Source organism: Sarcophilus harrisii, chromosome 4 (assembly GCF_902635505.1).
Source record: "Sarcophilus harrisii chromosome 4, mSarHar1.11, whole genome shotgun sequence".
Taxonomy (NCBI): Eukaryota; Metazoa; Chordata; class Mammalia; order Dasyuromorphia; family Dasyuridae; genus Sarcophilus; species Sarcophilus harrisii.
The window spans coordinates 23767053-23794007 of record NC_045429.1 but is presented as its reverse complement, the minus strand read 5'-3'; the positions used below and the strand labels follow the sequence as shown (position 1 = coordinate 23794007).

General features: G+C 38.0%; 1 protein-coding gene and 1 long non-coding RNA gene across 2 annotated transcripts in view; both read right to left on the bottom strand.

The window, feature by feature from the left end:
• Positions 1 to 1762: 1762 nt before the first annotated feature.
• LOC116423754 lies at positions 1763 to 26897 on the bottom strand. The gene is made up of 3 exons (XR_004234280.1): positions 26857 to 26897; positions 2814 to 2906; positions 1763 to 1794 (listed from the first exon to the last, which is right to left on the bottom strand). It is a non-coding gene; the product is annotated as an uncharacterized LOC116423754 (long non-coding RNA).
• LOC100915694 (cytochrome c oxidase assembly factor 7) overlaps positions 26893 to 26955 on the bottom strand; it is a 34710-nt gene continuing 34647 nt past the window's right edge. Inside the window, exon 8 of the transcript XR_004234277.1 lies at positions 26893 to 26948. The gene's annotated coding sequence lies outside the window, so the exon portion shown is untranslated. The remainder of the gene's footprint in view (positions 26949 to 26955) is intronic.

The following is a 26955-nucleotide window of genomic DNA, read 5'->3' as shown; positions in this document are numbered from 1 at the left end:
AACTCCTTGTTATTGACCCCCCCCCCCTTATGCAGTCATTTGCCTTTCATCTGGTGGCACTAAATCTAATGGCCCAGAGAAAATGGTTAATGCTGTGATGAAGTGATAAGAAAATTCTTTAATACTTAGATTACAGGTCAATCAATTCAGATAGAGTATCTTCCCTCTGTCATTAAATTAATGGGGATGGAGGTTATAATCCACACTTACTCTAGGTTCTCATGTGCTTCCTAGCCCAGAGATTCTGTGTTCCAATCCTCCATCTTCCAAAGTAATTTATAGTTATAATGTTCTGTATTCCAAGACGTTCTCAGCCCAAACACTCTCTCTTCTAAGGTCCCTCCCAGCCTCCCTCTGAGGCTCCTCCTAGCCCTGACATTCCCTGTTCTGAGGCTCCTCTCAGCTTTGACATTCCCTGTTCCGAGGCTCCTCCCAGCTCTGACTTTTTTGTTCCAAAGTCCCTCCTAACTCTAACATTCCATTCTAAGGTCTCATCCCAACGCGGACATTTTGTGTTCTAAACTCCCTTTCAGCTCTGACATTCCAAGTTCCATGCTCCCTCTCCAATTGGACGTCACCCTGTGCTATAGTTGCTTCTATAGCTCTGTCTGTGAATACATTTTTTAATTTTTTATCCAGATTTGTGATTTCATTAGGTGTAGGGAGCTCACAATGTGGAAACCCCTTCTACCAATGCTGACGAATAACTGTTCTATAGTCTGTAGCCTTACAAAGAGGCCCTGAGAAGTTAAGTGTCTTTTAGAACCACTAAAGGAGTCCCTGCTCCCACTGATGCTGGCAGGTCGGTTCTTCTCCCTATAGGATTCTAGGGGTAATCTTGAGTAGCCAGAGTTTCCTAATCTTTTTACCAATGAGCCCCCATATTGATTACTAGACAGCCTCAACTAGCTGTTGTCATTGAAATGCCAAACAGTTGGTAGGAAGAACCATCACCAAAAAGTCTGAAGAAGTTTCTCCCATAAATATTCACTGGAACCATAGAGAGAGAGGGAACAAACTTAAACTACAAATGATGGGGACTACGTGTAGAGAAAACACACAGCAAAGGTACACTTTACAGATCCTGCTTCTTGGAACTCCTGGTCTTCTTTCACAGAAAACTCATAATATTCCTCTTTGATATAACTGTTGAACTCCCTGGCCCTTGAAGAATCCTAATGTCATCTTTTCTTGATATATCTAAGTTTGTCTTGAATGGATTTCAGCTTCTTTTTTTAATCTTTTATTTTTTTAGGTCATATATGTTTGTTCACTTTTTACATATTGCCACGAGTCATGTTGGGAGAGAAAAATTAGAACAAAAAAGGAGAAAAATCACGAGGGGGAAAAAAAGACGGCAACAAAAGGTGAAAATAGTATGCTGTGATCTGCAGCCAGTCTCCAAAATTTTCTCTTTGGATGTGGATGACATTTTCTATCCAAAGTTTAGTGGGATTGCCTTGGATCACTAAATTGTTGAGAAGAGCCAAGTCATCATAGTAGATCATCGTACCATCTTTCTGTTGCTGTACATCCAAAGGTTTCCTGGTTTTGCTTGCTTCGCTTAGCATCAGTTCATACAAGTCTTTCTAAGCTTTTCTTCTCAGCCATTGCTGCACTTGGGAGATTGCTATTGTAGCTGACTCCATAGTGCTTAGAGTTAGGAAGATTAACCTTCCTGAGTTCAAATCTGGCCTCAGGTACTTTGGAGGTGTGTGACTCTGGGCAAGTCACTCACAGTTTCCTTATCCATAAAATGAGCTGGAGAAGGAAATGGCAACCACTCCAATATTTCTGTCAAAGAAACAAAAACAAATGGGGTCATAAGGAGTTGAATATGAATGCCAAGGCAAGGCAGAACCACAAGAATTTATTAAGTACCTACTGTGTGCCAGTACTAAGTACGAAGGATACAAGCAAAAAGGAAAACAGTCTGGTGGATTCCTGAATTCACAGTTTGCTTGAAGGGACTTGAAAAAAGTAACAGTTTTTCCACCTCCTCCCAAGCAGCTTAGCTGGTCAGTCTATCTCTTCTCTGATATTATTCACTCGAGCCTCCAATCCAGTATGATTTCTCCACTACTAATGAACAATAAATAACATTCCAGCTCCATTTAACTAAGATATTTTAGCATCAACAATAGGATATTTGATGTGAATATACAGCAAGGGCAGAAGCACAACCATTTCTCCCCAGAGACTTGGGGGACACACTCTCCCTTATATCACCTCGATCTTTCGGAAGAATGAGCTCTGAGTTCTATATAACATTGATCCCACCAAGTAAATGTCTAAATGCTGCTTTGCCTCTGGTTCTGTCCCTAACTCAACTACCAAAGGAGCTGGGGTTCCCAAAGGTCCCAAAGGCCACTGCTTGATTCTCGAGACATCTGGCTTTTAAAACTCCAGTTGGCCTTTACTCTCAGACCTCTACCTCCAATCTCCTTCATCTAGAATAAAAGAATAATCAATGATAAATAAATAAACAAACAGATAGATAGGTAAATGAATGAATGAATGAATGGAAAGATAGATAGATAGATAGATAGATGGATATAGATAAATGAATTAATGGATAGATAGACAGACAGACAGACAGAAAGATACAATGATAGATAGATAGATAAATAAAAGAATAATCAAAGAGAAGTTAAAGATTGTCTGGATATACTTTCAAGTCCCCATAGGGGCTGCATTAGTCGAGGCAACCTCATGCATATTCATGAGGCCTGAGCTTTTTGCCAGTCCTTAATCATAAGGACTTTTCTTACATAGTAAGGAAAATGGAGTTGAGACAGGTTTAGGTGGCTCACCTATGATCGATCATTCAGGGCATAAGTGGCAAAGCCACAGGGTTCAAACATATCTTGCTATAACACATTCAGCCTTCTTTCTTTTGCACCATCCTGCCATTATAAAAATTAATAAAAATAAGGGAATAAACCAAATCAGGAATAAAATCACAAGTAAAACTATAAATTCCTAATTTTCCAAGGAAAAAGAAAACACATACACTTTAACAAAGCAATAACTAGAGAATTCAGGGTATACAATATGGGACTCGAAATCAGAAAAACAAATTCAATTCTGGCCTAATTTAACACTTTGCTTTCTCAGGCTTAGTTTTGTCATCTGTCAAATGGAGACAAAAATAACACCTTCCTTCCAGGGTATCAATGAGAATAAAATTAGGCAAATCTTAAAGCACTAAAGACTAACTTTTAACTTTTATTATTATTTTCTTCTGTCCCCATCCCACCTTTTTTTTCCTCTCAGTGTATTTATTGGATTATCTTTTTATTATTTTTTTTTATCTCATTGTTGCCATAGGTCTTTGACATCTCTACTCTCCAGTCTGCAAATCATTGAACCTTATCTTTGCAGAAGAATTCTTTTTTAAAAAGGGTTTATTTTATTTTTAATAGCTTTTTATTTTCCAAATACATGCAAAGATAGTTTTCAACATTCACCCTTATAAAACCTTGTGTTCCAAATATTTCTCCCTCCCTTTTCTCCATCTCCTCTCCTAGACAAGCAATCCAATCTATGTTAAACATGTCTGATTCTTACAGAATTCTAACTGCTAATGATTCATAGGAAGAGAAAGGCAGAAAGACAGAGACAGAGAAGACAGAGATGGAGAGATAGATATAGAGATACAGAGAAAGAGAGAGAAAAGGAAGGAGAGAGAGACAAAGAGATGGACTGGGTTATATAGATAAAGATAGACAGAGAAAGAAAGACAAACAGGGAGAGAGAGGGAGGGAGGAAGGGAGGGAAGGAGAGAAACAGAGAGACAGAGATAGAGATGGACAGAGGATAGAGACAGCCAGACAGAGATGGAAACAGAGGGAGACAGAGATAGAAAGAGACGAACAGACATAGAGACACAAAGAGAGACAGAGACAAGTGGGTAGGTTGGTAAATATAGGCTGTTGCCTCTCACCCTAGATGGGTTCAAATATGAGGTGACATAAAAAAAATCATCAACATGATCAGAAACAGCAGGAATGAAAGTGACAACCAGACTTGTAAACTGGACCAATGAAGATGGGAATCCCCACGAGATGTACTGTACTATAAATAGCCATTGATAAGAAACTGATAACAAAAGCCTCCTATGAATTCAGTGACATTTTAAAGTAAATTTATATTTTATTTTCTATTTTCTTCAATATAAAAGCATTTACATGGCATGTCCAAAACAGAACTCATCATCTTTCCCTATAAAGTAGTCCCCACTACCAAAATTCCCTATTCCCACTGAGAGGGAATCCTTCTGGTCACCCAAGTTCACAATCTCAACATCATCCTTGATGCTTCATTCTCTCAACCTATATATCCAATTAATTGTTTTATTGCTTTTAATTTTTTTATTTAAAAAAAAGTTTTATCGCTTTTAAATTTAATTTGCATTGTTAACATTTTATTTTCTCCCTAATTTTAACCTATTTTCAGTTCTCAATTCTATGTATTTTTCAGTCAACCACATGATGGTTAAAGTAAGATTTTACAAATAGGCCTAAATTCAAACCAATATTGCCTTTACCGGCCATCTCTCCCTGCTTGTCAAATAAATCAAACGTTTGCTGATTAGGGCACTTTTTAGGCTTTTGATTTATTCCAGTGAAACACCTGTATAAAATTGTTTTAATCAGTGTCAATATCATCTCTACTGTCTTCATCCTTTTTTTACTGCCAAGGCTTATTTAAATAGATCAGAGTTAAGTTGTTTCAATTGCATGCCATATATTTTTCTGATTAATTTTCTTCCTTCTAGCTTCATATAAATTCTTATCTTTGTTCTGTCAGTGATCTGATTGAATTCAAAACAGCTAACTTGGGCAAAACTCTCAAATCTATAATAAATCTTCTTCTGTCTTTTTGAATTGTTGTTTGGTGTTTATCATATCTAGAGTCTGCTGGTCCTTTTCTCCAAGAAAATGTTCATGTTGTAAAGGCTCAAGACTTTTATATTCTCAAAAAGTCTTGGAGAGGAGGGGTGGTTGCCCATCAACTGCAGAATAGCTATTCAAATCATGCTATATGAGTGTAATCGGATAAATCGAATACTATGGTGCTGTAAGAAATGATAAAGGAGATGGTTTCAGAGAAACCTTAGAAGATTTGTATAAACTGAGACAGAGGGAAGTGAGCAGAGTCAGGAGACCAATTTATAAGATAAACAACTTTGAAAAATTTGAGAACTATAATCAAGGTGCCAAACACAGTTGCAGAAGACTCATGATAAAGCATACTACTCACCTCCTAAAAGAGAAGTGATAGACTCAGAGTGTAGATAGATAGATAGATAGATAGACAGACAGACAGATAGATAGATATGGCCAATGAGGGAGTTCGTTTTGCTTAATTATACATATGTTACAAGCGTTTTGGTTTTTCTTTTTCTTTTTCAATGAAATCAGGAAGAGAGAAAGTAGATATCTATTAATCAAAATTAATTTAATTGAATTTGAAAAAAGTCATTGATCTCTCTTTCCTCATCATTTTTAATAGAATTCTTACCATCCTCACCTATTTCCATCTTTGCACTGAAAATACCAAGAATTAAAATGTATGTTAATTTAACTTGGAGAGTCTCATCAACTTCTCCAAAGTATTTCTCTGCTTTTTTGTTCTCTGTAACATATGTTGGTACATAAGTTTCAAATGTTTTCATGATTTTTGTTCAAGCATTTAATGAGAGGATTATCACAAGATGACCAGATGATGCAGAAAATGAAGTTTTTTTTTACATTTGGATGTGTAATCAAATCAACTTTACCAACTTTTATTTCTGTCTTCAAAGAACACCTGGGAACTATCCTTTCATTAAGTTATAACTTATTTCTTCTGGCTTTATTTGTAGCAAGAATATCAAGATGTTTTAATTCATTATTCGTGGAATTTATCACTTGATCACTGGACATAAGAATCTCAGATTTAAAGTATTAACAGCCAAGTTTATAGATGATTTAAATACTGTTTAAATCAGCATCTCATGCCACCATCACTGAAGAATAAGCTGTAATGTTCTTTATTTCACAGGTTGTCATAGCTACGTCATCACTGAGTAGCCAGCTTACTATTGCTAACCTCTTTCTTCCATTGGGGGATGGAGAAATAACGTTTTCATCAGTTCCACCCAATTGGTCCTTTCACTGCATGGAACTCCATAGCACTTGCTTTCTCTACCCTGAGAGGGAATTCTAATAATATTGATAATCCACCTGAACAATTCAGCAATGATTTACAAACTCCCACTTGATCATACCCTCTTTTTACCAGTGATTTTGAATACCAGGCTGCCTTTATTCAAATCTCATTCTGTATCCTCCATTCTGTCCACTCTCTAATCCTCCTCTACATTCCCTCCAACCAACCACCTGTTCAACGTCTTCTAAATCCTATCCTTTCCACTGTGCCCTCTAGAATGCCTGTTCTATAAGTAACCAACTAGACTTTCAGGTTGTCTTTTCCTTCTCCTTTCATCTTCTATATTTTACTGAACCCTTGCTCTCTCTTGATGACTGACCTCCCCTTCCATTACTCCCTCCTGTCAATTCACCTGTGGGGGTGGGTGACTTGGAATGCTCCTTGTTCTTCTTGCCACTTCCAAGATCTCCCTTTACTCTATCACTTAGTAATGTGTTCTCCTTTGTGGTTCACTCAAACCACATCTATACCCAATCAAGATTATACTAACTGTTGTCTATGGACCTCTGAACCATCTCCCTTCTTTTCTCAATGAGTTCAATATCAAGCTTACAGTTTCTTTCTTCCTCAATGCCTTCCTTTATAGTAGGGAACTTCAACATATATGTTGAAACTCCCTCAAACTCCTTAATCCCTCCCCTAATTCCTAAACTAACTCATTTCACATGACCTGCTCCTGTACTCTGTCTCAGACCCTATCTCATGTTCCTTGATCTCCTCATAACCCATAAATGATGTTTAGAAACTCATTAAAATTCTCTTATCTATCCATAATCTTTGTCATTCCACTTCTCCCTGTGCCATCCAGTTCCAAATCCTGTTCTTCATCTTCACAGAAACTTTAATTCCTTGTCCCTTATTGCCTTTACAGGATATCATTCCTATCCTGGCTATATTCTCCCACCTTCTTCATTTTGACTCTCTAGTGAACCAATCCAGCTCTACATTGTCTTCTCTTAGTTCCTGGGCCTCTTGATTTTATCACTGATTTTGCCCTGACGAGCTCAGTTTTTTAATTACTCCTACCATCTTCTGCCTTTTCTTTTCACATATTACTGAATGAAACCGGACAAATCACAAAAGCACGCCAACTGGATCCACTATAACTCCATAGTGCTTAGAGTTAGGAAGATTAACCTTCCTCTCTGCCTCAATGTTTCCATTTGTAAAATGAAAGCATTGGACTTGACAGCCACTAATCCTGTTCTTCATCCTCACAGAAACTTTAATTCCTTGTCCCTTATTGCCTTTCCAGGCTATCATTCCTATCCTGGCTATATTCTCCCACCTTCTTCATTTTGACTCTTTAGGGAACCAATCCAGCTCTACATTGTCTTCTCTTAGTTCCTGGGCCTCTTGATTTTATCACTGATTTTGCCCTGACGAGCTCAGTTTTTTAATTACTCCTACCATCTTCTGCCTTTGCTTCTTTTCACATATTACTGAATGAAACCGGACAAATCACAAAAGCACGCCAACTGGATCCACTATAAGTTTATGATACATCATTTCAACTGGGCCTTCACTGCAGCAAGGCAATCTTTTTATACTCTCCTAATTGACTTGTTATCCCATTCAATACAGCAGTTCTTCCAAACATTTTTAATCCTCCTCAAACCTTTAATAGCTTCCCCTCCTTTACCGTGTAAGCCAAAAATCTTGCCTCATATTTCATGGGGGGAAATTGAGGTTATTTGCCTGCTTTTTCCCTTCTTCTTATCTTAAACTATTTAGATATCTTCTACCAGAATAGTGGAGCAGTAAGTAGGTTTGACTGCTGACTCTGTGTATATAGGGTGAGAGAGAGTGAGGGGCCAGGAGAAAGCCAAGATCATTAACCGGGGAGACTGGTGGCACAGAAATAAGCTAGTCTGGAAGCAGGGAGTGCTTGAGAGAAAAGATGAGCCCAGTTGTACATACCTTAGGTCTGAGATGTGTTCAGCTGGAAATGTCCCGTGGGAAATCAGTGACCCAACCCTGAAGCTCTCAGTGAGAAAATGGTTCTGGAAACATAGATCTGGGAGTGACCAGCACAAAGTCGCCAGGTAAAACCATGAGAGCTGACAAGGCCCTGGCAAGAATTGCCAGGGATATAAGGAGACCTGAGATTGAATCCCCGGTTACAGGGAGGAGTGAGAATGAAATGCTGGCAAAGGCAACTGAGAAGAAAAGAGACATGTGTCCAAAAAAACAGGAAAAGGGGGGGATTCAGGTGCAGGAGGTGGACCACGAAACCAAATGCACCCCGTAGGCTGAGAAGGACTATCAAACTTCATCTTAAGGATCATCTTTCTTTCCCATGTATTAATAGGTCAATACTTCCGTGGCCTCTATTTCCTTATCCATAAACAAGATCGTTGGATGAGCAGCATTTAAGAGCTTTGAAACGGAGGTCCCAGCAGTTCCCACCAGCCACTCCCCCCCAGGCCTTTGGCTGAACGTCCAGGTGGGAGTTGCTGAGACGGAGAAGATTTCAGTAGACAGTGTTTTATCTGACTTTATCCACTGCTCAGCCTCTTTCTCCCTTCCCCCAGATCAATCCGGAAAATATCTCCTTGCTCCCGGAGCCAGTTATCCCCTCTAGATGGAATTGATTGAAATGGGCTTAAACTGGCTGGTAATTGAAGGACCCCAGTAGAGCGTCTGAGGGCAATCAGACTGTTAACCATCAAACACGAGGAACCCCAGTGCTAAACAGCCTGTGCCCATTAATTAGCGCCGTAACTCTGGGGTTTGGAACCCAGGGAAAAACGGCTTCTTTCCATGCCCTTCATCAGGGGAGGCGGGAGCCAGCAGGGCTCTGGCACCTGAGGTAAGGCATCCTCAAGGCCCAGATCGCATGCTAACATTTCCTCCATGAATGTTCCACCCACAACGGAAGAGCTCTCATTCTCCTTTTCATCTCCTGCACCGGGAACCTAATTTGTGCCAGGGCGATTGTGAGGATAAGAGAACAGATATATAGTATTTTGTAAACCTTAAAGTGCTATGGGACAGTACTTGAAAAGCTCTGGGTAGCAAAGGGATTTCGCTAACCAAAGCCTTCTGTGATTCCTGTCCTTGGCAAGTAAGCAGCTCTCCAGAAACAGACACTGTGCAGAGTCAGGATTGGGGGTGGCCGTCCAGAGGTCCCCAGTCCAGTGAGATCAAGGGATGGCTGCTCAGCAGCAGCAATCGAGGAAGGCTTCTGGATTGGGGGGAATAGCTAATAATAAGAGGATCAGCCTCTTATTTTACCAGGATACATGTAGTGGTAATTGTTCAGATAGTACCTGGCTAAAGATGAGAGGGCTTAATTAACAGTCCTGTTAATTAAGTCTATTTGGAAGAAGTATAAGGGTCAACCTCCCAAGAATTAGCTATAATAATAGGTCAGGTCAATTTTCTGATGTCTATATTTTCTGGACACTAGAAAAGGGAATGAGCATCTATGCTTAGCATGTCTTATCTACATAGGAATAAATTACCTGTCCCCTACTTGACATATTATACACAGAGTAATATCCTCAGACATAAGGTATAATAATGTCATCCACAGGATAACAATGTGTGGAATCTAAACAGCCAAAGAGCAGGAAACAGGGGAGCCCCCTCTTACTAGAGATCAAGTTCCCCAGGACAGATCCCCATCCAATACTTAAGTTGAGAGACGGTCATTGAGCTCACATTTAAGAATCTATGGTCCTACACTTTGTTAAGCCGTAGGGATACCTGAATTCAAATCCTATCTTAGCGACTTTCTAGCTTTGTGACTCTAAGCAAGTCACTTCATCTCTCTGCCTCAATGTTTCCATTTGTAAAATGAGAGCATTGGACTTGACAGCCACTAAGGTCCTTACCAATCAATGACCCGATAAAGAATTCATTTTAGATTTTTTTTTTCCTTTAAAGAAACTCCATCTTGTAGGATGTCTCTTATTCATATATAGATCCCCAAGGCAAAGCCATCCTGCTTGATCAAAGGCCTTTTTTCTCCTCATCTAAGAATCTATCCCAAAGTCATTTTCCTGGCAGGGGTCAAGTGCAGATTCCCACAGTTTCATTGCTTCTCACTATTTTTCCTCAAACTCCTAAACAGCTGAGATCTTTCCCTTGCCTCTAAAAATGAAGGTTGCAGAGATGTGTCCGTCTCCACACAAATGGAGGAGTCTTGTATGGCATCTGAGTTCCTGGGAATCACAGATAACACACTAGGGAATCATCATATTAAATCTTTTGCTCAAAGTCTTTTGAGCAAAGATAAAGGAAATGAGTATTCTAATTCTATTCTTCACCCTGTCCCTTCCCCATATAGCAACCACTGACCCAGAATCCCCGGGAATTAAACAGCTAAAGGAGCATCCTTTTGAAAATTCAAAGAGAGGAATTATAGGGTATAAAAAAGACCATTGGCAAGCCACATTTAGCATTGCCTTCCGACGAGAGTTGTGTCTCCAAACCAGTGAGTGTACATTTCCCTGGTACACAAACACTTGTAGCAATTCTAATCTTCAATCTTCCTACGGTTCCATCTGTTGAATATATACATACATATATATATATATATATATATATATATATATATATATATATGTGTGTATATATATATATATGCACCCTTTAATAAATTTCATTAGGATACATAAGGTTTTAGTTTGGTTATCATTACATTTTTAGCGTGGCTGCCATTTCTCACATACACACACATATCACTCAGAATTGCTGTCAAATCACTTGATTCTTATGATTGTTGTCTCTTGAACTCCAGGACATTCCTTTCTTTCCTCAATGAGTTCTGCTCTTGGTTCAGTCAGTCAATCAATAAACATTAAACACCCACTCCTATGTACTAAGCACTGGAGACAAGAAAGGAAAAATATAATCTCTGCTTTTGAAAAGTTCAATTATATGAGGCGGAAATAGGAAATCATCAATAGAGGGAAGATATGTAAGGGGAATGGGGGAAAGGCTTCTATTAGATGGAGGAATTTTAAGTAGGACCTGAAGGAAGAGAGACAGAGATGAGAGAGGGGAGAGGTTTTTCTCTCCTCCCAATCTCCCCAAATTTTATACTTTTTCCTATAGCAAGTAGGGAACTTTAACGTAAAAAGTGATACTCCCTCAAACTTCCTTTCATGTTCCTCAATTTTCTCACACAAAGGCATCACTTCCATGTTCAAGAATTCTGAAATTCCTTGATCTGATATCTGTTGTCATTCCACCTCTTCTTTGATCTTACAAAGTGAAAGCCTGCTCCTAAACTGAGTAGAGAGTGGAGGATTTGCCCTTCATTCTCGAGGAGGACCATGACATCAGGGATGTCATCATATGCAAGTGAATTGGATTGAAATGAGGGAGGGTTGTGCAAAGTCACCAGTCTCACTTTTTCCTCCAGAGCCATTTGCGTCCATTGACCAGAGAGAGATCAGGACAACTAGAAATGAACTAGCTTGCAGTGGGAGACCTCGGTCTTAAAAAGGAAAGGAAGATTAGGAAAAATTACCTCACATAATGAAGGTGTACAAGTAGATTGTACTCTTTAACTAAAGAAGAACAAGGAAGACGGAGTGGAGAGGAGTTGCTGGCCCTTGAACGTCACACATTTAAACTGGTCAAAGGAAGGCAGAACACAACCCCATTGATTTAGGTACAGAAATATATAGCTCTTAAAAGGGAAAGAAAAGAAGGAGGAAGGGGGAATTAGAGGGAGGGTAGATTAACGGAGAGAGATTAGTTCTAAGCAAAACAAACTCTGAGGATGTACCCCCCCCCAAAAAAAAGCCTTTTTAAAATGGCAAAGAATGGGAATCTTTCCATAAATTAGAAAATGATTTGATAAGTTCTTGGTATATAAATGGATGGAATACTATTTGCTATAGGAAATTATGAATTCAGATGGTTTCAGAAAGACTTCATATGAATTGATGCAGTGCAAATGATCAGAACCAGGAGAACCATTTATACAATGACAGTAATATCATGAAAGCAAACAATTTTTGAAACTGAGGAATTCTGATCAGTATAATTACTAACCATTACTCCAAAAGGCAAATATAAAATATATAACTCAATTACTATAAAGAGATAAAGGTCTTATAATGCAAAATGGAACAAACATTTTTGGATATGGACAAAGTGGAATTTTGTTTTGCTTGACCATATATGTTCATAACAGGGGTTTTGTTTATCTTTCATTGCCAGCATTGAGAAGCCTGGTTAGGAGACAGATTCTGCTGATTTAAACTTTTTAATTAAAAAATAAAGTGAAAAATTACCTTCTAGAATTTTTCCAGGAATCCAAATTCATTTCCTTAATTTTTAAAAATTGGGACAATATTCAATCTTCTCTAATTTCAGTACTTCTCCCATCTTCCGTGAACTTTCAGACCCCAATGCCAGTAACTCAACAGTTTAGTAGCTAGCTCTTTCAGTTCCCTTAGTGTAATTCATCTGGACTTGGTGGAAAGGGTAAGTTTTACCCAGGTAGTCATCAATTCTGAATCACAGAGATTAGAAAAGAAGAAGGTGGGAGTTTGCTTATTATAGTACAATTTGACTAATTGTTTTGCCCTCAAGGGTCCTATGATGATGGAAGGTAAGCATCAGTTTGTTCCTGTTCTGTCTCCAGAGTAACAAGGATATAGGTTTTGGCAACAGTCAGGAAATAGATGGTAAGTCAATAAATAACTAGTGACTCACTAAAGACCTGGTGACTGAGGTGACAAATGCTCCAAATAAAATAAAAGGATGACAACAGGAAAAAAAGAAAAAAGAAAAAGAAAAGGAGCCCTTCAAGAAACTGGAAACTGAGTGGATGCCCATCAGTTGGAGAATGGCTGAATAAGTTGTGGTATATGAAGATTATGGAGTATTGTTGTTCTGTAAGAAATGACCAACAGGATGATTTCAGAGAGGCTTGGAGACACTTACAGAACTGATGCTGAGTGAAATGAGCAGAACCAGGAGATCATTGTACACAGAAACATAAGACTATACGATGATCAATTCTCATGGACATGGCTCTTCTCAATAGTGAGTGATTTGGGGTTGTTCCAATGATCTTGTGATGATAAGAGAGAGAGACTATGGGAACTGAGGGTGGTTCACAACATAGCATTTTCACTCTTTTTGTTGTGGTTTGCTTGAATTTTATTTTCTTTCTCATTTTTTTTGATCTGATTTTTCTTGGGCAGCAAGCTAATTCTATAAATATGTATGCCTATTTAAAAAAAGAAAAGAAAAAGAGCTCTTACAGGAAAATCTCAAAGGAAAACAAACAGAAAGAACAAAGAAATGAGTAAGAAAAATGGGGGGGAACACAATTACCTTAAGCAATGTGAGATAAAAAAGAGCTGGGAAAGCAAGACCATAACAGAAACAACTCTACCCATAGATGATGGAATAGCTAGACTTCTAGAACTTCCCCAAAGATTAGATAGCAAAGCTCTGGACTTTGTAACCAACTTTTAGAGCCAGGTTGGTCACATTTCTCCCCACTTCAAGGTTCCTCTTTGTGACAGCTGAGTTTTCATCGAATGCCATCATCTTACATCTCCATTCCATTATGTTCTTCCCAAGTTCAATTGCCAGTTACAGTTAATATTTCCCTTCTGTGCTCTATACCTTCCCACGATTAGCAACTGGTTTCATTTAACCAAGCAATATCAATTAGCTTTTGCAAAGGGATTTATTGAGAAGAAATAGCAAGAACAGAAGCCCATCTCATTCCCTCAAACCAGGGATTCACTTCATCTCAGTCCCTGGAGAGAGTAGTTGTTACAAATATACAGCAGTTGACACAAAGCATTTGTCCCCTGCAAGCTCCCCTCTGAATGCAGCAGTTATTCTGGAAAGCTGAATCTTGGCAACTGAGTCTGATTTAATACTGTACTGGATCCTAGAGGTCACTGCTCAGGGTCTCACTGGTAGCAAACTGACACAGACTACCTGCCTCTATTGAGATCTCACAAAGCCTCGCCCATTCCAGCTCCAATTGGGGGGAGTCCTTCACACTCAAAGAGGACCCAAATAGTATCATTAACATTGGGGTCAAGGTACAGTGTGTCCGGCTGTGACTGATGGTCCTTCCACAGGTCGAGCCAAAATGAGCACAAATAGCAGAGAATGGTCCCTTACTCTGTTGTACTGCAGCCTCAGAGGCTGCATTGATTACACAATCATGTGCAAACAAAAAGTCTCTCACCAATTCTCCTTCTTGGCTTGTAGCTGGGGTAGTGCTGTGTAATAGCTGATATCGATGCCGTTTTCATCCTTGATGAGGGCTTTTGACAACAATGCTGAAAACATGCTAAAAAGCAAGGGAGCAAGCACGTAGCCTTGTTCTCTCCACTGGTGATTGGAAAAGCATGAGAGCGTATCCAGTCTCTGCACGCATGTTAATGTGAAAATCTACAATTCTGATGAACTTCTCTGGACAGCCAAATTTTGCCATGATCTTCCACAAGCTCTCCCAACTGATGGTATCAAAGGCTTTGGTCCAATCAACAAATGTATGCAGACTTGTGTTCTGTTCCTAGCATTTCTCCTAGAGTTATCAGGTAGCCAACACCATATTGACTGTTCCTCGGCTCTTTCTGAAGTCACACAGGTTCTCAGGTATATCACCATCTTCCAGGTGAAGGATCAGCTTAAGAAGGGTTCTGGCAAGAATCTTGTCAGCATTGACCAAAAGAAAGATTCCCCTGTATATGTCATAAAAACAATCTATTTCTTTTTCCTTTAAGAGATGAATAGAGACATCTCCTGAAGAATACCTCCTCTTGCTTTATAACCTGGCAGATTTGATCTTGATCTCCTGAAGAATACCTCCTCTTGCTTTATAACCTAGAAGATTTTACTCAGCTTTTGTATGAGTCCCTGCCTCGTAATTCTCATTTGAAATAGAATCAGCACTAGGTACTTTGCCACAGAAGTCTAATGGCATTCAAAACCTCTTATTCAACTGAAATTTCAGCTAGAGAGTGATTAACTTAACCATAGCTTCAGCATGGGTTGATGATAATCTGTTGAGAGTGCTATGGAAGTGCTGAGGACATCTCTCCAGGATTGTGTCCTTATCATTAATCAATTGGTGCTGAGTAATTGAGATGCACCATAGGCATTTGGCCCATAAATAACCTTAAGGGCATCATAAAAGTGCTTTGGATTGGTACTCTTAGCATAAAACTAAATTTCACCTGCCTTCTTACTGAATCAATAATCCTGAATCTCTTCTAAGCTTCATTTGTATTTTACTTTTCATGGAGTTAAATGCTGCCTTCTTAGAAGTGGACAAACTATCCTGCTGGTTATTATGTGGAGATCTCATTTTTCATTTATTGGCTTCTGAATTTCCCCATCATTTTCATCAAGCCAGTTTCCAAGTGTTCTAATCCAGACAAGCAAATGCAGTGCTGTACCCCAAATCTCTGGAAGTTGCCCACTTCTTTTCTTCACTGTGTGCTGACTCAGCTTTTCCTCCAACTTAGCAAAAGAACTGGTCTCACTAGGAGAAACACTTTCATCTGTAGAAGTTGAGTCTTCTGGTAATCATCTTGTCTTGGGGCTGCAGCTTTTGTTGAATATGAATGTTTAGCCTGGAGAGGATAAGTCTATAATCTGCCCAGCACTTTGTGCCACACACTATCTTGTCACTCACATCCTGCCCATTGTCTCTTTTTCTTACAATCACATACTCTATAACATGCCAGTGTTTGCTGCGAGGGTGCATCCATGAAATTTCATTGTATTCAATGAAAGACTATTGACGATGAGGTCATGAGACTCACAAGTCTCCAGTGGTAAGTATTACTGTTTCCAACTCCGTTCCTCTCTAGGACTTCCTGTGATGACTGATAGTCTCTGCCTGCCTAGTCTGCTTAAAGTCATTCAGAATTATAAGCTTCTTCTCTTTGGCCTATTGATGATGAGCATCTTCAGATCATCACAAAGTTTTTCTTTGACCTCATTAGAAAATTGAGTGGATGCCCATTAGTTGGGAAATGGCTAAATAAGTTATACTAAATCAATGTGATGGAATATTATTATAGTTCTATAAGAAACGATGCGCAGGCTGATTTCAATAAAGCCTGGGAAGACTTACATGAACTGACACTGAGTGAAATGAGCAGAACCAGGAGATCATTGTACACAATAACAGCAAGATTATGTGATAGACTTGACTCTTTTCAACAATGATGTGATTCAAGGCAATTCCAATAGACTTGTGATGGAAAGTGCCATCCACATCCAGAGAGAGAACTATGGAGACTGAATGTGAATCAAAGCATAGTGTTTACACCTTTTTGTTGTTGCTTGTTTGTTTTTACCTTCTGATATGATTTTTCTTGCACAAATGTGACAAATATGGAAATATGTTTAAAAGAATTACACATTTTAACCTATATCAAATTGTTTGCTTTTTGGGGAAGAAGTTAAAGAAAAGGGGGAGAAAAATTTGGAACACAAAGTATTGTAAAAATAAATGTTGAAAACTATATTTACATGTATTTGGAAAAATAAAATACTATTGGGAAAAAAAGCTGCCCAGATATCCAGTAGGCTAGCAAATCCCACTGCTGTTTCAGTCCAGTAACATGACCCTGTGACTTCGGCCTCCTATATGCTGGATTATGACAACAGCTCCCTGTGCATCTGTATCTGTTGCTTTGTAACTTATCCATTGGCATAGGAGTTCAAGGTAGGTAAAAATGGTATGGGTGATGTCTTTTGACTCACACATAAATTGGATTTAATGAGGCAGGGTCACATGAAGTCATCAGTCTTACTCTTTCTTCCAGAGTCCTCAGAGTCCAGTGGTGAGACAAAGATGCCTTTCAATGGCTTGGGATACAGTGGACAACTATGACCTGTCAGACAATGTCTGACCAACCTCTAAGTGCTACATGGTGTCTGCTTCATAACTTGCTTCACTGGATGAAATCATTCACATTTAGAGTAATGTTACAACTATTTCTAGAAAACAATTTGAAACTATATTTGTAAAGAGATAACTGAACTAAAGGTACCCTTGGACTCAATAATGAGTATGTATCCCAAGGAGGTAAAAAATAGAAGGATTAAAAAGAAAAGCAGTTTCTACTGGGCTTATATCCCAAAGGGATCTTAAAGGAGGGAAAATTTTACACATGTGCAAAAAAATGTCTGTGGCAAGTAGTGTCAAGAACCTGGAAACTAAGTGGATGCCCATCAATTGGAGAATGGCTGAATAAGTTATGGTGCAATTAATGTTATAGAATATTATTGTTCTGTAAAAAATGACCAGCAGCATTTCAGAGAGACCTGGAGAGACTTACATGAACTGAAGCTGAGTGAAATGAGCAGGACCAGGAGATCATTGTACATGGCAACAAGATTGTATGATGATCAATTCTGTGTCCAGTGGCTTTCTTCAACAATGAGATGATTCAGGCCCATTCCAATGATCTTGTGATGGAGAGAGCCATCCACACCCAGAGAGAGGACTGTGGGAACTGAGTGTGGGTCACAACGTAACCACCCTCACTCTTTCTGTTATGATTTGCTAGCATTTTGTTTTATTTTTCAGTTGTTTTTTCTTCCTTCTTGATCTGATTTTTCTTGTGCAAAAAGAAACTGTATAAATATGTATACATATCTTGGATCTAACATGTATTTCAACATATTTAATATGTATTAGACTACCTGCCAACTAGAAGAGGGGATGGGGAGAAGGAGAGGAAAATTTAGAACAAAAGGTTTTGCAAGGGTCAATGTTGAAAAATTACCCATGCACATGTTTTGTAAATAAAAAGCTTTAACAGAAAGAAAGAAAGAAAGAAAGAAAGAAAGAAAGAAAGAAAGAAAGAAAGAAAGAAAGAAAGAAAGAAAGAAAGAAAGAAAGAAAGAAAGAAAGAAAGAAAGAAAGAAAGAAGGAAAAGCAGGAGGAGTAGCTAGATGGTGCAGTGGCTAGAGCACCAGTCCTGAAGTCAGAAGGAACTGAGTTCAAATTTGACCTCAGATACTTAACACTTCCTAGCAGTGTGACCCTGGGCAACTTAACCCCAATTGCCTCAGGAAAAAAAAAGGCAGGATTAAAAGGGAACAGGAGAGTCACTGATTGATGTGATGGCCAGCTTGATCTCAGACTCCTCAAAGTCTTCTCCTCAGAGGACAGATAGTGAAACCTACATCCCTTCCTCTTGGTAGGGTTGGAATAGGTATGAAATGAGCAGCTCTTGCCGGACACGACCATTGGGTTGTCTGGGCTGTCGACACACAAACTGATAAAGCCAAAAAACTGAACTAAGCAATATAGGCTTGAAAGTGAGTAATACACCAAAAGGATGAATCAGTGTTGAGAAGGTAAATGTCCACTGTGGCTTTTAAGCCACGGGTAACACAAGGGAGCATTGAAAATACAAGAAAGGGGGAAGGGAGGGAGAGAGACAAGAAGAGAGAGAGAGAGAGAGAGAGAGAGAGAGAGAGAGAGAGAGAGAGAGAGGAAGAGCAAAAAAGGGAAAGAGGAAGAAAGGGAGGGAGAGAAATTTGTGGGAAGAAATTCTTATAAAGGAAACAGGGGAGGGGAGAGGAAGGGGGCAAGAAATGGTTATTTTTCTTAAAATTGGGCATCATAGGTGAACCTTAGTTAAACAAAGAAATGAGGAAAAGAGTAATTCTCAAATCCCACTCTTATCTGAGGGGAGGAAAAATTCTGTCAACCTCAGGATCCATATTTAATATAAATAGGACAAGGAGAAAGACAAGTGATCAAGACAGACTATCACCAAGTTGTTGTTCAGTCATTTTCAACTGTCCATGATCCCATCTGGGGTCTTCAGAGATACTGAAGTGATTTGTCATTTCCTTCTCTAGCCCATTTTACAGATGAGGAAACTGTAGCAAACAGGGTTAAATAACTTACACAGCTTACATGGTTACAAAGTATCTAAGATCAAATTTGAACTCGGGAAGATGAGTCTTCCTAACTCCAGGTCCAGCACTCTGTGTACTAAGGCACCCCCAGCTGCCCATTATGAGGTAGTAAAAGCTTTATTTAACATTGTAGTTTGGTGACCACCAACAAATCACCTCACCTCAGTCTCAGTCTTTTCATCTATAAAATGGGCCCATAATGTAGTAGTACTTAGCTTAATAGGTGATTGTGAGGTTCAAATGAGATAATATACCAAATGTCCTCAAAGTGTCCTTAGTATCTTAAAACTGTATTAAGACATTAGGAACACAGGATATAAAATAAACACACAAATCATCAGCATTTCTATAACAAAGTCCATCAGCAAGAGATAGGAAAAGAAATTCTATTTTAAATTACATTATACATTATATATGTACACACATATTATATATAAAATTACATTTATTAATTAAAATTACAAAATAAAATACTGGGGGTCTACCTGCCAAGACAAACCCAAGAACTATATGAACACAATTACAAAACACTTCTCACACAAATAAAGCCAGACCTAAACAATTGGGAAAATGTCAATTGTTCCTGGCTAGGCTGAGCTAATAAAATGACAATTCTACCTAAATTGGTCTACCTGTTCAGTGCCATACCAACCAAACTACCAAAACATTATTTTATGGAACTAGAAAAAATAAGAACAAAATTCATCTAGAAGAACAAAATATGAAAAATATCAAGGGAATTAATGAAAAAAAAATTACAAAGGATGGTGGCTTAGCAGTACCAGACCTAAAACTATATTATAAAGCAGCAGTCATCAAAACCATTTAGTACTGGCCAAGAAATAGAGTGGTGAATCAATGGAATAGATTTACACACAACATGGTAAGCAAGGCCTATAGCAATCTAACATTTGATAACCCCCCAAAAAACTCCAACTTCTAGGATAAGAACTCACTATTTGACAAAAATTTCTGAGAAAACTGGAAAATAATATGTCAGAAACTCAGTATAGACCTACGTCTCACACCACATGCCAAAATAAGGTCAAAATGAATACATGATTTGGGCATAAAGGATGATTCTATAAACAAATTAAAAGAACAAAGCATAATTTAGCTATCAGATCTTTGGAGAAGGGAGGAATTTGTGACTAAAGAAGAACTAAAGAACATTATGAAAGGTAAAATGAACAACTTTGATTACATTAAATTAAAAAGGTTTTACACAAACAAAAACAACAGAAACAAGATTAAAAGGAAAGCACAAAACTGGGGAAAAAATCTTTACAGCCAGTGTTTCTGATAAAGTCCTCATTTCTAAAATATTTAAAGAACTGTGTCAAATTTATAAGAATACAAGTCATTTCCCAATTGATAAACGGTCAAAAGATATGAACAATTTTCAGATTCAGACAGAATTTCAGATTCAAATTAAAGTCATCTATAATTATATGAAAAAAATGTTCTAAATTACTATTGATTAGGAAATGCAAATTAAAATAACTCTGAGGTACCATCTCACACCTCTCAGGTTGGCTAAGATGACAGGAAAAGATAATGATAAATAATGGAGGGGATGTGGGAAAACCGGGACACTGATGCATTGTTGATGGAACTGTGAAATGATCTAACCATTCTGGAGAGCAATCCAGAACTATGTATATCCTTTGACCCAGCAGTGCTATTACTGGGTCTATATCCCAAGGAGTCATAAAGGAAGAAAAAGGACCCACATGGGCAAAAGTGTTTGCAGCAGCTGTTTTTGTGGTAGCAAAGAATTGGATAGTGAGTAGCTGCCCACCAATGGGGGAAAGACTGAACAAGCTGTGGTATGTGAAAATAATGGAATACTACTGTTCTATAAAAAAATGATGAACAAACTGATTTTAGAAAGGCCTGGAAAGATTTACACAAACTGATGCTGAGTGAAACAAGCAAAACCAGGAACACATCGTACACAGTAATAGCAAGATTGGGCGATGATCAACTATGAAAGACTTGGTTGTTCTTGGTGATTCAGTGATTTAAAGCAATATCAATAGACTTTGGACAGAAAATGCCATCTGCATCCAGAAAAAGAACTAAGAAGACTGAAAATAAATCAACACAAGTTATGTTCATTTATTTTTTTTCTATTTTTTATCTCTCCCATGGTCTTTCCCTTTTGCTCTGATTTTTCTCTCCCACCATGTGTGTTAAAAATAAATTTAAATTTAAATAAAAAAAAAGACATGAAGCAGCTAGGTAACGCAGTGGACACAGCACCAGCCCTGAAGTCAGGAGGACCTGAGTTCAAATCTGATCTCAGACACTTAACACTTCCTAGCAGTGTAACCCTGGCAAGTCACTTAATCCCAATCGCTTTAGCAAAAAAAAAAAAAAAAAAAGACATTAGAAACACCTTGTAGATGTAAAGCACTTTGAAATTTGTTAAGGCCCTTTATAAATGCTAGTCCTTGTCCTCTTTATCAAGCATCTCAGTCTTTTCAGCTTTTTTGGTGAGGTTGAGAAAGAAACAGAAAAAAGACAAATCAATATTCTGCTGCAGCAGGTGATCTGGTATTACTCCCTAATCCACTTCACACCTAAAGGCTAGGGGCCCAGAGGACAGCTGCTACTCAATCCCTCAAGGTCCAGTTTGTGGAACTGAGGGATGCTAATTATCAATATCAACATTATCTTATTAATTATATTATTTGCATGTTGTCTTCTGGTTTACACTTTGAGCTTCTTGAAAGCAAGAGATCTTTTTTGCTTTGTCGCCTTTGCTTAGCATAGTATCTGGCATATAGTAAATACTTAATAAATACTTGTTGCCTTGATTTAGGAGGGGGAGGTTCACATGATATGACTTATCAGCATCTTACGCTCAGTGATTATCAGTTGATATCAATTAGTCAACCAGGCTTTATTAGTTTTCAGAAACAAGTATTTACTAAAGTGCTACAGTAAACATATTTAGTACAATCATCTCCCAGAACGGGAGGTACACTCTGCCACTTGTACACGTGAAATTCTCCTTAGCCATGGGGGGGATGCCCACGCAGCTTTTCTGAGATCCTTGTGGAGTCTTGAACCTGCCTTTCCTCGGCACAGTTTGTTTGTCCTTTGCTCTGAAAGTTAACACTCTGACCAGCTGGAGCTGTCCCAGAATAAGACATTCAAATCCTCCAAAGTCCCAGAGTCCACCAACATGGTCATCTCCCAGTCGAGGATGGGGATGGGGAGTGTGGGGTGGATACAAGGGCTCTTCTCCCTGCTTCAAGTGATTCACTCAAAGGGGGCTGGTTGGCACTGCTCTCTCCTCTAAACTAACAGACCCTCCTATGCTTGGCTTCCAACTGGCTTGCGATTTTACCAAAGACCCAAAGGAAGTGACTGAGGCTTGGCAACAAATACCGAGATACTCACTGACCAGCTTCACTTCCTTTTATCCCTCAGTCTTCATTTCTTCCAAATCGATCACCTGGATTGCTCAAACACAGCCTTAGGTTCAGTGATCAGTTGATTAAACAAACCCATTACCACCAGGTTAAACTAGTTACTGTAAGCAGAGTGGGATGCTTGATTGATTGACTGGATCTAGCCCTGCTCTAGGGCTAGGAACAATATTCCTCATGATATAAGTGAAAATTAGCCTATCATGAGGAATATTGTTCAGGAGAATAAAAGGGGCTGCTTCTCTCTCCACTATTCGTTATCTTAATATTCATGTGGAAGCTACTGTACCTTCCAACCAGAACTCTTACCTTGCAGCCATCTTGTTCTCACTGGTAAAAGCCCTCCCCTCACCTGTTGGGAGCCGCAATCTCTAAGCGGATTGGCAAAGCCCAGCACTGAGACAAGATGTGCACAGCACCCATGCAGGAACAACATTTCCTTCTATTATTCTCATTAGTGGACTACTATTTCCTATATTATTTAAAATTGGCTTGATTGGCACTAAAACATTATCTAAAAAATCTGGTAACAAGGGGATTTTGGGCAAGTTCACTAGAAATGATTCCACATCCATATTCTGTCCTAATAAAACTAATCTCTCACTGAGGCAAATGATAAAGGAGAGAATACTATGGAAAGCATTGTCATTATCGGAGAGAATTCAAAGGTCCAAGAAATAATGGTGTTTACCAACTTAGACTCAGAAAAGATCAGTATGTCTAAGAACCAAAAGATGGTTAAAGTATAACTAGGAATTGCCCTAAATGCCCATGTATATGATTTCAAGTCAGAAAAGTAGAAGAATCAAACAATCCATAGAATTGACAAAGAAGACATAAGTAAACTAATAAAATTCACTGACATTTAACCTTGTATAACATTTACCTTTCATTATTGGTGTCACATAATGTAATCAATAATTAAGATTTAACCACAAAAAACTTACTCAAATATTGAATCTCAAATGTAGTAACATATAAAGGTCAATAAGTCAGACACATCTGAAGACGATGTTGACCTAAAGAAAAGTATATGATCATGATATAGTATAAAAATAAAGCCCAAAGGAGCCTGAGAGGAGTGGGAGCATCACTTCCTTCAGTTCCTCACTTAAACTACCCCATGACTTCTGTCTTCCTTTGACACTGACCCTTTTCCTCCTGCTCAATCCCCTGGACCCCCTGCAGAGGCTAGACCCCTGCACTCACCACCACTCCCAGGCCCAAACTGAATCATTTTGCTTCTTTATCCTCACTATTGCCATACATGTTTCACCTTTACTTCCCATCTCTTGCTGTAGAAATTAAAATCAAAACAACATTATCTCACTTCTAGAAATGGGTGTTAATCAAAAAACTCACCATTTCTGAAATTTCCCAGACCATAATTCCCCTCCCTGACCACCACTACTCTATAGACATTATCTCTCCTATTAAAGTGTAAGCCCTTTGAGGGAAGGAATATCTTGCTTTTGTATTTTTATTCTCAATAGTGCAGTGCCTAAAGCTTAGTACTTAAATAATTTTTCATTCATTCATCTACTTAGTCTCTCATAGACTTTGCTGAAAGTGGCAGGATATAAAATAAACCCACATAAATCACAGGCATTTCTATATATTACCAACAGTGTCCAGCTTCAAGAGATAGGAAGAGAAATTCCATTTAACATAACTATAGCTAATGTAAATTATGTGGGAGTCTACTTGCCAAAAGAAAGCCAGGAAGTATATGAGCACAATTACAAAAGACTTTTCACACAAAGTTAGATCTAAACAATTGGAAGAGTATCAAGTGCTCATGGGTAGGCCAAGCTAATATAATAAAAATGAAAATTATACCTAAATTAATCTACTTATTCAGTGCCATATTAATCAAACTGCCAAAAAATTACTTTAGGAAAAAATAATAACAAAATTCATCTGGAAAAGCAAAAGGTCAAAAATTTCAAAGGAATTAATAAAAATGAAAATGTAAGTAGCCTTGCTGTACCAGACCTAAAAATCTATTATAAAGCAGCAGTCATCAAAGTCATTTGGTACTAGTTAAATAGAGCAATGGATCGGTGAAATAGATTAGGTTCACAAGACACAATAAATCAATGACTATAGTAATCTAGTGTCCAAAGACTCCAACTTCTGGGATAAGAATTCACTATTTGACAAAAATTTCTGAGAAAATTAGAAAATAGTATGGCGGAAACTAGGCATTGACCAGCACCTAACACCCTATACCAAGATAAGTTTGAAATAGGTTCATGATTTAGATATAAAGGATGATACTATAAGCAAATTAGGAGAATAAAGGATAATCTACTTCTCAGATCTGTGGAGAAGGAAAGAATTTATGGCCAAAGAAGAACTAGACAACATGATGAAATGCAAAATGGGTAATTTTGATTTTATTAAATTAAAAAGGGCTTGTACAAACAAAACCAAATGCAGCCAAGATTAGAAGGAAAGCAGAAAACTGGGGAACTTTTTTACATCCAAGGTTTCTGATAAAGGCCTCATTTCTAAAATATATAGAAAATTGACTCAAATTTATAAGAATACAAGTCATTCCCCAATTGACAAATGGTCAGAGTATATAAACAGACAATTTTCAGATGAAGAAATTAAAGCCACTTTTAGTCATTTGAAAAAATGCTCTAAATCACTATTGATCACAGATGCAAACTAAGACAATTTAGGTACTAATACATACCTCTTAGATTGGCTAAGATAACAGAAAAACAGAATGTAATGGAATATTATTGTTCCATAAGAAATGATCAGCAGGATGATTTCAAAAAGGACGGCAGAAACTTACATGAACTGATACTAAAAGAAGTAAGCAGAATAAAGAGAACACTGTCCACAGCAACAAGAAGATGTTAATGATGTTAAACTCTGATGGATGAGGCCCTTTTCAACAATGAGGTGATTCAGGCCGATTTCAATAGGGATTGAATGTGGATCACAACATTGTATTCTCACTTTTGTTGTTGTTTACTTGCTTGTTTTTTTCTTTCTCATTTTTCCCCTTTTTGATCTGATTTTTCTTGTGCACCATGATAAATGAGGAAATATATTTAGAAGAATTGCACATGTTTAACCTATATTAGATTACTTGCTGTCAGTGTTACTACTGGGCTTATATCCCAAAGAGATTATAAAGAAGGGAAAGGGACCTGTATGTGCAAGAATGTTTGTGGCAGCCCTCTTTGTAGTGGCTAGAAACTAGAAACTGAGTGGATGCCCATCAGTTGGAGAATGGCTGAATAAATTGTGGTATATGAATATTATGGAATATTATTGTTCTGTAAGAAATGACCAACAGGATGATTTCAGAAAGGTCTGGAGAGACTTACACGAACTGATGCTGAGTGAAATGAGCAGGACCAGGAGATCATTATATACTTCAACAACAATACTATATGATGACCAGTTCTGATGGACCAGGCCATCCTCAGCAACGAGATCAACCAAATCATTTCCAATGGAGCAGTAATGAACTGAACCAGCTACGCCCAGAGAAAGAACTCTGGGAGATGACTAAAAACCATTACATTGAATTCCCAATCCCTATATTTATGCACACCTGCATTTTTGATTTCCTTCACAAGCTAATTGTACAATATTTCAGAGTCTGATTCTTTTTGTACAGCAAAATAACGTTTTGGTCATGTATACTTATTGTGTATCTAATTTATATTTTAATATAGTTAACATCTACTGGTCATCCTGCCATCTGGGGGAGGGGGTGGGGGGGTAAGAGGTGAAAAATTGGAACAAGAGGTTTGGCAATTGTTAATGCTGTAAAGTTACCCATGCATATAACCTGTAAATAAAAAGCTATTAAATAAATAAATTTTTAAAAAAAGATTACTTGCTGTCTAGAGGAGGAGAAAGTAGGGAGGAAGGGAAAAAAATTTGGAACACAAGGTTTTGCAAGAGTGAATATTGAAAACTATCTTTGCATATATTTTGAAAAATAAAAAGCTATTATTTTTTAAAGACTTTGCTGAAAATATCTTCAAAATAACTCCAATAGCAATCAGAATACTAGCTATGGTACATCTCTCATTCTGTTCCCATATGGTTTTAATTTCTTCTGCTAAGTCTTTATATTTTAAATTTGTTTTCATTCCATGTGGTTTAGATATTATGAATATTCAGTGTGGTGACATCTCTTAAAATATTATTCCCACATGGCTCTTTTCAACAGCGAGGTGATTCAGATCAGTTTCAATGGTCTTGTGATAGAACCATCTGTACCCAGAGAGAGGATTATGGGGACTGAGTGTGGATCACAACATAGCATTTTCACCTTTTTTGTTGTTTGCTTGCATTTTGTTTTCTTTCTTAATTTTTTCCTTTCTGATCCGATTTTTCTTGCGTAGATACTGGATTACTTGTTGTCTAGAGG